An 11,817-nucleotide genomic window follows, 5' to 3' on the forward strand; every position below is an offset into this window, starting at 1 on the left:
CAGGGATCGGAGCTAGCTCCGGTTCCTGACATTACAGGTGGATGCCATCTTTCCGGCGGCTATGGAAGCGGATCAGGCTCCGCCGCCGGGCGGATCTTGACCGTCTTCTGTATTAGGCAGACTGGGAGGCCAGTATTAGGCCTCTGGTTACCATTGCAGCCACCGGATCCCCGGCAATTTCATTGCTGGGGTTCCGATGAGCTGCAAACACCTTAAGGGGTTAATGGTGGGGATCAAAGCTAATTTCGGTCCCCGCCATTACATCCGGATCTCAGCTGTAAGATACAGCTGAGATCCGGGGATGATGGCACCGACTCAGCTTCTGGGCTGTTGCCAAACATTTGGCGTATGGATACGGCAATTTGCGGGATGTCATAGCTTTCCATGGCGTACCCATATGGCAAATGTCGGGAAGGGGTTAATGTAAGGATGTGTACACTTAATTGTGCAGCAACGCTTGTTGTCTCCATTCTATGTCAGTGTGGGAAGTAGATGTCCGGCCTTATGATTTTGTGATATGTGATAAACCCAGAATCCCAATCACCAAACCAAAGAATGCAAAATAAAGACACAAAACATTATAATTGGGTGTTAAATGGTCAAAACTTTTATTATATTATATGACCAAACCCAAAATGGCAAACCTCCGACTCACGAAGAGTCACCCTCCAGCACGCAGGAAAGGAAAAACCCCCTGTGGGGGAAACCTCTAGGGAAACCATGGCTGGAGGATTGCCCTTCCTCTGGGCTTAGAAGGTGCCAAAATATCATTTGTAACAGAATTTGTACGTTTTCTCAGATTTTCAAGGAAAGACAAGACAATGAACGAACGAACGAACGAACGAACGAACGAACGAACGAACGAACGAACGAACGAACGAACGAACGAACGACATAAAACACATAAATCGGCTGATCTGGTTGGCTAGGCGGATGTCTCTCTTCCTGGGCACCCATTAAAATTAATGGGCGATTTACGGATGAGACGGGTCCTCCAGATGCCTCCTTGTAGCACCTGTCTCCGCTCTGGCTAATAGAGGGGGATCTCCTGCTGGAAACCCCCCTCTATTACAGACAACCCGTATGAAGAGGATGGCATCACTGTGATGAAGAAGTGGTCTGGGGTGAAGGGTTTCCCTGCTAGAACCTCCAAATTACATCAGGTCGGTATTGGTGGGGAAGTCAAGCTCAAGGTCCTCAGTCCCATCCAATATGGCGCTGAATGTGGCAGTAAAACCTTCTAATATGGAATCTTCTTTATGTCATAAACATTTGTATTTATGACATCAGCACCTTCATCATCATTACTACAGGAGTTTATTACCACTGCACAACTCATACATTGTGACGTCACCCACAGTGGTCTGAAGTGTTAACCCTTTACTGACTGGCAGTGTACTTACCACAGAGGCCATAAAGCTGAATAGAACATATCAGCGGCCATAAAGGAAAAGGGATAATGCAGGGAGCATCTCCGCACAAGAACAATCCATGACAAAGAGTTGTCCAGGATAAGATAACTTGTCTGCTTTCTCCAAACACCAGCACCACACCTGTCCATAGGTTGTGTGTGGTATTACAGCTCATTACCATTCACTTCAATGGAGCAAACCTGCAATACCAGATACAACCTGTGGATAGGTGTGGTGCTGTTTTTGGAAGAAAGCAGCCATATTTTTCTAATCCTGCACAGCCCCTGTTAGAAATAGTTCAAAAAAAGGGGGGAGAAAAGAAATTAAAAAAAGGTAAAAAGAGGAACTCTGAGGTAAAAGAAATCAAACTAGACTGAAAGGAGTCTGCTGGAGGTGCCAGATGGAAAGACAGATTTCTGCCATGGGGACCAGATTAGTTGAAATGTATCTTGAAGGGGGGCTTCAGAGAGTGGGTTTTAACCCCTTCCTGCCCTATGAAGTGCTGTTGCATTGAAAAACTATGCAGTTCATCTTCGAATGCAGCGTCACAAAAACAAATTATTTTGTAAAAAATAAAACTATATAAATTTGGTATCGCCATAATCGTAGCGACCCGCAGAATCAAGTTATCATGCAATTCATGCCGCCCGATGAACACTGTAAAATCAAAACAGAAATGGCGGAATTACAGGGTTTTTAAAATATATTATATGGTACATTAGGCCGCAGGGTAAATTCCACATAAACAGCGCCATTCATCTGTTAACTGTTTAAATGATACCAGTTCAAGTGACCTTTATCGAAAAACACCATAATAATTTTTTTTACAATTAACCTTCTAATTGGGCCTAGCATGTGTGATACTGTCTGCTAAGCCGTTGTATCTAAGCATATTATATGTGATACTGTCTGCTAAGCCGTTGTATCTAAGCAGACCTAAGTAGACAAAAGTAGATGGTCCAGCGCAGTCAGGTTTAAAACAGAACGTAGTTCCAATTTTATGTGGATAGTTAAAACAAGATCATTCCCGAATGCAAGGGTGAAAATGTAGGTAAGGTGCCTACGCGTTTCAGACGTATACCACGTCCTTCCTCATGGCTTTAATGCTAACAACTAAATGTCAGAACGAGGTTTATATCCGGTTGCCAACAGGTGAAAATGAGTGATGTCACAGAAAAGTGGTGCTGTCCAGCATAGTAGTGCTGAACTAGGGAGACGCCTATAGGGCATCAGCATTCTGTGAATAAAAGCTATCCAGCACGGTGGAGCTGTCCAGCAGAAGTGGGTGGAGCTGTCCAGCAGAAGTGGGTGGAGCTGTCCAGCAGAAGTGGTGCTGAAACAGAGAGCCGGTGATAGAACATCACTGCTCCACTAGTAAGTTGTGTGCTTACAGCATTGGTTGATGGCTAGTAATAAATAATAAGATGAGGGATAACAATGACCCAAATCTATCCTAGAGTAGTGGATAGAATATTAATGCTTATTTCTATTTATTAGGCTGTCGGATATAAACCTCTGAAATACTCACATCGAAAAATAAAAACATAATTAGACGCTAAAAAATACATGATATTAAACAGTTTAAGACAATACATGAACTAGAAAGAAGGGGAATTATGTATTGGTCTTCAAGGATAATTAGTATTGGAAAATTTGTTTTCCTTTGTATACTAGACCGTCAAACGGGAAATCTGATGGGGAAGGACCCGTTAATATTGATAATTAGGTGTCATCTGTAAAAGCCATGAACATTAACAGGTATTATTGATTATTAGGCCATATTAAATTATGCCGATCATTTCATAGATTATTTTACTATTAGTGGAACATAAATTCTTTTTTTAGGTTCAAACCTTTAGGAAACCTGGTTTTTAGTGTAAATATCCAGTATGCTTCACGTGATAAGATTTTATGTTTAATGTTCCCCCCTCTGGTTGGAGTTTTGACTTTTTTTCTGGCATAACATCTCAGACTTATAATTGATCTATTATGGAAGGTTATGAAATGTTTTACAACATTGGAGATATTGGTGAGGTTGGGATTTCTTATATAGCCCAAATGTTCTAGTATCCTAGTTTTACATTTGCGGCTGGTGAAACCCACATACATTAGGTTGCATTCCAAACACTCCACAATGTATATCACTGCCTCACTGTTGCAATTAATGTAAGTTTGAATTGAAAAATTTGTATTGTTATCTGAATCTCTGAAGTTCTTAGTGGGCTTAGCATATGAACAGATTTTACATGGATGCGAGCCGCATTTAAAGAAACCCGTATATTGAAGCCATGTCAGTTTGGGAATGTTTGAGGAAAATATAGAAGGAGACAACAGGTCACCTAAGGAAGGAGCTTTTCTGGACACTACACGACAACCATCCTTCAAAATATCTGACAGGGCCTCGTCTTCCATTAGAATGGCTACATTTTTATGGACGATTTTCTTGATTTCATTAAACTGACTACTGTGTTGTAACACCAAAGTAGGTACGTTTAGACCGGTATCTTTATTATTAGGTTTTGGCTCTAGAAGTAGATCTCGGGGCTTTGTTTCTACAATGGAGGTTGCTCTTTTGAGGGTTCTGCATACCCTCTTTTGCATAGTCTCCTACAAATTTTCTGTTGTTCCACCCGGTAATTGGGGTCGTTACTACAATTTATTTTTGCTCTGTACATTTCTCCCACTGGGATTGATGAGATGGTTTGTCTGGGGTGACCGCTTGTTGCATACAGGATGGTGTTCCCTGAGATAGGCTTACGATATGTTTTAGTGTTGATTATTTCCCCTGCATGACCTGTGAGTTCTAGGTCCAGAAACTGGATAGTATCTTTTTGTGAAGAATAGGTAAATTTCAAGTTGAATTGGTTGTCATTAAGATAATTGATGACATTTGGGATATCTGACATATTGCCTTCCCATATAAATAGCAGGTCGTCTATATACCTTGCATACCAGTTAATAGATCTGCCAAAAGGGTATAACTAGAAAAAATGAAAAGTTCCTCCCACCAGGCCATCACAAGATTAGCCAAAGAAGGGGAGAATTTAGCTCCCATTGATACTCCCTGTAGTTGTAGGTAAAACAACCCATCGAACTGGAAGAAATTGTGTGTCATCAGGAAGACAAGGACCTCTAGTGTATATGATTGTAGCTCAAAGCTGTAGTTGCTGTGTTTAAAAAGATGATATTCTAGTGCCCTATGGGCTATTTCGTGTGGAATGCTGGTATAAAGTGAGGTCACATCACAGCTCAGCCATGTCAATTTATTTTCCCATCTTTTTTTGTGAAATGAGCATAACACATCTCTGGTGTCACGTAAATGGCCTGGGGTTCTTAGTGCAAGGGGTTGTAACAAGGAGTCTAGCCATTCAGAGAGTTTTTCTGTTAGTGATCCTATCCCTGACACTATGGGGCACATAGGTGGGGGGTTTATGCCTTTATGAGTCTTGGGCAATGCGTGCATGATTGGAATTGAGGGACATTGGACCATAATATATTCTGCTTGCTTACTTAATACGCCACTACCTAAACCATTAGTTTGTTGAGCTTTTTTTGCCATTTTCAGCTCTTTAGAGATATTAAAGTTCTTATTGCAACACTTCGAATTTTCAGATAGTGGCTGGAGATCCTTTTCAATTGCCCATTGAAATCTGTCCATAGAGTCTGTCCTAGATGCCAGAGGATAGAAGCTTGGATTTTTCGTAACAAAGTCCGCAGAAAAATGAATATTTCTTATAGGAAGTTCTGGGTTCAGACTCTCTAAGCATTGGATTGCCCATGTTCCTCAAACGATAGTGATCTATGGTCATGGATGTTTGTATTGGATTCTCTGAGATAAAAATCTTCGGGGTCTGTTGTCATTGAGAGCGTATTATAAAAATGCCTCTTTACTGTTCAATTCCTTACAAATCGATTAATGTCCAGTAGTGTGTTGAAAGTATCGAACATGCGATTAGGGGCAAAATTGAGGCCCAACGACAGAACTTTGACTTGTGCTGGAGTCAGTTCGGATGAGTAAAGGTTGATCACATTAATGCTGAGTGTGGATTCCTGCGGTTCTGTAGGCGGCAGTTTTGTTCCTGGTCTGTTTGGGTGATGTTTCCTACCGCCCCTCCTTTCCCGTTTTTTTACTTCCTTGGTTTGCTGACTGGTTGGTATCTTTTGGAGTATAGGTTCCTAGAGTTATCACTATCTGAGGCTTCATTAAATCCTTCAATTGAATCAGGTTCCGAGGAGCTGAAACTGACTCTATTCAGACATACTTAGCGTTGGTGGCAGAAGCAGGAGCCATAGCAGGTCGTTGGAGGAGAAAGACAGGACAGGGGAGGTGAGCCAGTTCCTGGTGGTGTGGGAGGCAGGCAGGCATGCAGGTCCCAGCGGGTGGTGAGGTCATCTTCAGCTAGCTCCAGCTAGCTTTGGCTCCTGAGCGTACCGATGCAGGGCTATTTAACCCTGTCGGTACGCTCGTAGCGGGGGATGTGGCGCTTGCCCCTGGCTAGCATGGGTCGGCATGGTGATAATGTATCACCAGCCGACTCATGAGCGCCCGCACGAGACAGTCCGTGCGTGCGGGAGACTTGAAATGGAGACAGGGGATAACTATCCCTTGTCTCCATGGTTTCCAAACAAAGCAGGGCCATGCTAATTGTCCTGCTTTGCTTAGAACCGCATCCATGACCAGGGCTGTTGTTGTTACAGCCCTGGCTCATGATACATTATATGTTATATGTTTTATACACACATTATATATATATATATACAGAAAAACAAAAAAGATCCAGCAGCACCGGTTGAAGGATGTGGGTGCAGGCCCCAGGGAGCAGATCAAGCTCTCAATATCAACAGAGATCCAAAAAATAGGCAGCACACCGTAGAAATTTAGTGAAAAAGAGGGTACTTTATTAACCCGAAGTGCGACGTTTCAGCTCTATCCACTAGAGCCTTTGTCAAGGCTTGAGAAAGGCTCTAGTGGATAGAGCTGAAACGTCGCACTTTGGGTTAATAAAGTACCCTGTTTTTCACTAAATTTCTACGGTGTGCTGCCTATTTTTTGGATCTCTATATATATATACATATACACTGTATATATACACACATATACATACACACTATATATATATATATATATATATATATATATATATATATATGGACACTTCCCTTTACAATCCCCCTGTTGTCGGGGACTCGACAATGCAATTTGGGGAAGTGTTTGTGGGGTTCTATTTACCCCCTCAACCTCCCTGGTTACTGGTAATGGTCTGAGATGGAAGGAAGTATACTATTGGACCTAGATACTCGACATCAGCTATCTCCTCAAGGACACCTTCCCGCCAGTCCTCTGACTCTGGAGTCTAGTGTCCAAAGAAACGAAACCTCAAAGTTCACAGAATGAAGATGAAAATAAATCTCCTAGTCCATAGAACGAAGTTGAGATAAAACTCACAGTCCATAGAACGAAGCCTCGAAGCTCATCAGACGAAGTTGAAATTAAACCTTCATAGTCCATAGAACGAAGAAACCTTCATAGTCCATAGAACGGGGTTGAAATAAACTCACAGTCCATAGAATGAAGCCTCAAAGCTCATCAAACGAACAAAGCTCATATGAAAACCTCAAAGTCCATGAACCGCAGATTTCTTGTTCTTTCTTGCTTGGAGTTTCTTCCTCTTGAGTGGCGTCAGCAGGTCTTTCAAGTGGCCGATCCAATTTTAACATGCCGACCCGTGTAAGGCTACTTGTGCCCTCATATGGTCAGCCTTGGAATGGCTTAGCCCGCCTTTCAACAACCTTTTGTATGTGATCCATTACTTTTCCAACTTTTCCCAGCATCTTGATTGAAGACTAAACAATCTTTGTGGGCCGATATCCAGGTCTTTATCATGGCAGGTTATCATCCCCGAGGAGGAGGTGAGGTCTTGGTACCAAGGATTCTACTGTGGGGTGGAGTATTGCCTTCCATTTCCCCTCTAACATTCAATCCATCATCATATTGACCATACCAGTTCTCAGGTTGAGGTGGGAAATACCTACAAGGGTTTGTGTGTACCTTACCTGTCCCTAAGGGTTCCTACACACTACCCAATCACACAAACAAAGTGAAAAATAACCAAACATACAAAAATATTCCCCCCCAAACCAAAGGTATATGTACATATAGAGATTCATGCTCAAACAGCATCTCTCACTACCCCTCCATAAACACGAGAACGGTCCACATGTAAATGGGGTGACTACAGGCTGTAAATATATGCCCGCCTCCATGTACATACTCACTCGCTGTGGGACGGGCACGTCCTCACTGAGTATGCCTATGTTGGGGACACATATCAACACCTGGAATGTCTATATGTCTGAACCTATAAAAAGAATTAATGTTCCACTATTAGCAAAAGAATCTATGAAATGATCGGCAGAATTTAATATGGCCTAATAATTAATAATACTTGTTAATGTTCATAGTTTTTACAGATGACACCTAACTATCCATATCAACGGGTCCTTCCCCCACCAGATTTCCCGTTAACCAATTGACGGTCTAGTATACAAAGGAAAACAAATTTTCCAATACTAATTATCCTTGAAGACCAATACATAATTCCCCTTCTTTCCAGTTCATGTATTGTCTTAAACTGTTTAATATCATGTATTTTTTAGCGTCTAATTATGTTTTAATTTTTCGATGTGAGTATTTCAGAGGTTCATATCCGACAGCCTAATAAACAGAAATTAGCATTAATATTCTATCCACTACTCTAGGATAGATTTGGATCATTGTTATCCCTCATCTTATTATTTATTACTAGCCATCAACCAATGCTGTAAGCACACAACTTACTAGTGGAGCAGTGATGTCCTATCACCGGCTCTCTGTTTCAGCACCACTTCTGCTGGACAGCTCCACCCACTTCTGCTGGACAGCTCCACCCACTTCTGCTGGACAGCTCCACCCACTTCTGCTGGACAGCTCCACCGTGCTGGATAGCTTTTATTCACAGAATGCTGATGCCCTATAGGCGTCTCCCTAGTTCAGCACTACTATGCTGGACAGCACCACTTTTCTGTGACATCACTAATTTTCACCTATTGGCAACCGGATATAAACCTCGTTCTGACATTTAGTTGTTAGCATTAAAGCCATGAGGAAGGACGTGGTATACGTCTGAAACGCGTAGGCACCTTACCTACATTTTCACCCTTGCATTCGGGAATGATCTTGTTTTAACTATCCAAATAAAATTGGAACTACGTTCTGTTTTAAACTTGACTGCGCTGGACCATCTACTTTTGTCCCCTTTTTTCCAGACCCATATATACCCAGTACAGATATTGTTGTAGATTTCACGTGCAGCCCTATGTAACACCTCTGATAATACAGTGATAGCTCTCTGAGTACAGATAATGCAGTAGATGTTACCTGTAGTCCTATGTAACACCACAGATAACACAGTAATAACGGAGTACAGATAATGTAGTAGTGTTACCTGCAGTCCTATGTAACACCACAGATAACACAGTGATAACTCTCTGAGTACAGATAATGTAGTAGATGTTACCTGCAGTCCTATGTAACACCACAGATAACACAGTGATAACTCCCTGAGTACAGATAATGTAGTAGATGTTACCTGCAGTCCTATGTAACACCACAGATAACACAGTGATAACTCTCTGAGTACAGATAATGTAGTAGATGTTACCTGCAGTCCTATGTAACACCACAGATAACACAGTGATAACTCTCTGAGTACAGATAATATAGTAGATGTAAGAGACAAACACATGCAGAGACACAGAGACAGACACGCACACACACACACACACACACTGTAACATATACACATACAAACACAGACACATACTGTATACACACTACACACACATATACACACAGACACTCACCATGTATCCTTGCTGACAGGCTCACAAGTTTCTTTCAGGACAGGAGCTTCCTCCTCTGCTTCTCGGCTGTTATTTACTCCGTGTGTGTAACAGCAGAGCACAGAGTAGAGGCAGAGCCCAGTGGCACCCCCTACATGCTGGGAGGGTGCAACAAGGGAGTGGACCGGTCCAGTCCCCTGACCTGAGTCATCTGACCTCATGTCACTGACGTGAGGTCAAGTGACAGGTAGGGTGATTGGACTGGTCCACTCCCTGGCCGTCACAGACCTCAGTCAGAACGACGCTGCGTGATTTCCTGGCTCTTCCTAAAGCTGCTGCAGGTGTCCGACATACAGGGTGCCTATCAGCAGCGATCAGCTGCTCTGCGGCGCCCCCCCCCTTCCCTACAACTTAGTTGCGCCCGGGGCACATGCCTCACCTGCCCCCCCTAGCTACGCCCCTGCACATAGGATACATGCTGCACACACCACTCACACATAGGAAACATGCTGTACATGCCACTCAAAAATAGGACACATGCTGTACACGCCACTCACACATAGGATACATGCTGTACATGTCACTCACACATAGGATACATGCTGTACACGCCACTCACACATAGGATACATGCTGTACACGCCACTCACACATAGGATACATGCTGTACACGCCACTCACACATAGGGCACACGCCACTCACACATAGTACACATGCTGTACACGCCACTCACACATAGGATACATGCTGTACTCGCCACTCACACATAGGACACATGCTGTACACGCCACTCACACATAGGATACATGCTGTACACGCCACTCACACATAGGATACGTGCTGCACACGCCACTCATACATAGGATACATGCTGTACACGCCACTCACACATAGGATACATGATGCACACACCACTCACACATAGGATACATGCTGTACACGCCACTCACACATAGGATACATGCTGTACACGCCACTCAGACCACACGCCACTCACACATAGGATAAATACTGTACACACCACTTACATATAGGACACATGCTGAACACGCCACTCACACAGGATACATGCTGCACACACCACTCACACATAGGATACATGCTGTACACGCCACTCACACATAGGATACATGCTGTACACGTCACTCACATAGGATACATGCTGTACACGTCACTCACACATAGGATACATGCTGCACACACCACTCACACATAGGATACATGCTGTACACACCACTCACATAGGATACATGCTGTACACGTCACTCACATAGGATACATGCTGTACACACCACTCACACATAGGATACATGCTGCACACGCCACTCACACATAGGATACATGCTGCACACGCCACTCACACATAGGATACATGCTGTACACGTCACTCACACATAGGATACATGCTGTACACGCCACTCACACATAGGATACATGCTGTACACACCACTCACATAGGATACATGCTGTACACGTCACTCACATAGGATACATGCTGTACACACCACTCACACATAGGATACATGCTGCACACGCCACTCACACATAGGATACATGCTGCACACGCCACTCACACATAGGATACATGCTGTACACGCCACTCACACATAGGATACATGCTGCACACGCCACTCACACATAGGATACATGCTGTACACACCACTCACACATAGGATACATGATGTACACACCACTCACACATAGGATACATGCTGTGCACACCACTCACACATAGGATACATGCTGTACACGCCACTCACACATAGGATACATGATGTACACACCACTCACACATAGGATACATATTGTACACGCCACTCACACATAGGATACATGCTGCATACGCCACTCACACATAGGATAAATGCTATACATGCCACTCACACATAGGATACATGCTGCACACGCCACTCACACATAGGATACATATTGTACACGCCACTCACACATAGGATACATGCTGTACACGCCACTCACACATAGGATACATGCTGCACACACCACTCACACATAGGATACATGCTGCACACGCCACTCACACATAGGATACATGCTGTACACGCCACTCACTCAGGATACATGCTGTACACGCCACTCACACATAGTACACATGCTGTACACGCTACTCACACATAGGATACATGCTGTACATGCCACTCACACATAGGATACATGCTGTACACGCCACTCACACATAGGACACATGCTGCACACGCCACTCACACATAGGACACATGCTGCATACGCCACTCACACATAGGATACATGCTGCACATGCCACTCACACATAGGATACATGATGTACACACCACTCACACATAGGATACATGCTGTACACGCCACTCACACATAGGACACATGCTGTACACACCACTCACACATAGGATACATGCTGTACACGCCACTCACACATAGGATACATGCTGTACACACCACTCACACATAGGATACATGCTGTACACACCACTCACACATAGGATACATGCTGTACACCCCACTCACACATAGGATACATGCTGTACA

Source organism: Rhinoderma darwinii, unplaced genomic scaffold (genome assembly GCF_050947455.1).
Source record: "Rhinoderma darwinii isolate aRhiDar2 unplaced genomic scaffold, aRhiDar2.hap1 Scaffold_467, whole genome shotgun sequence".
NCBI classification, from domain to species: domain Eukaryota; kingdom Metazoa; phylum Chordata; class Amphibia; order Anura; family Rhinodermatidae; genus Rhinoderma; species Rhinoderma darwinii.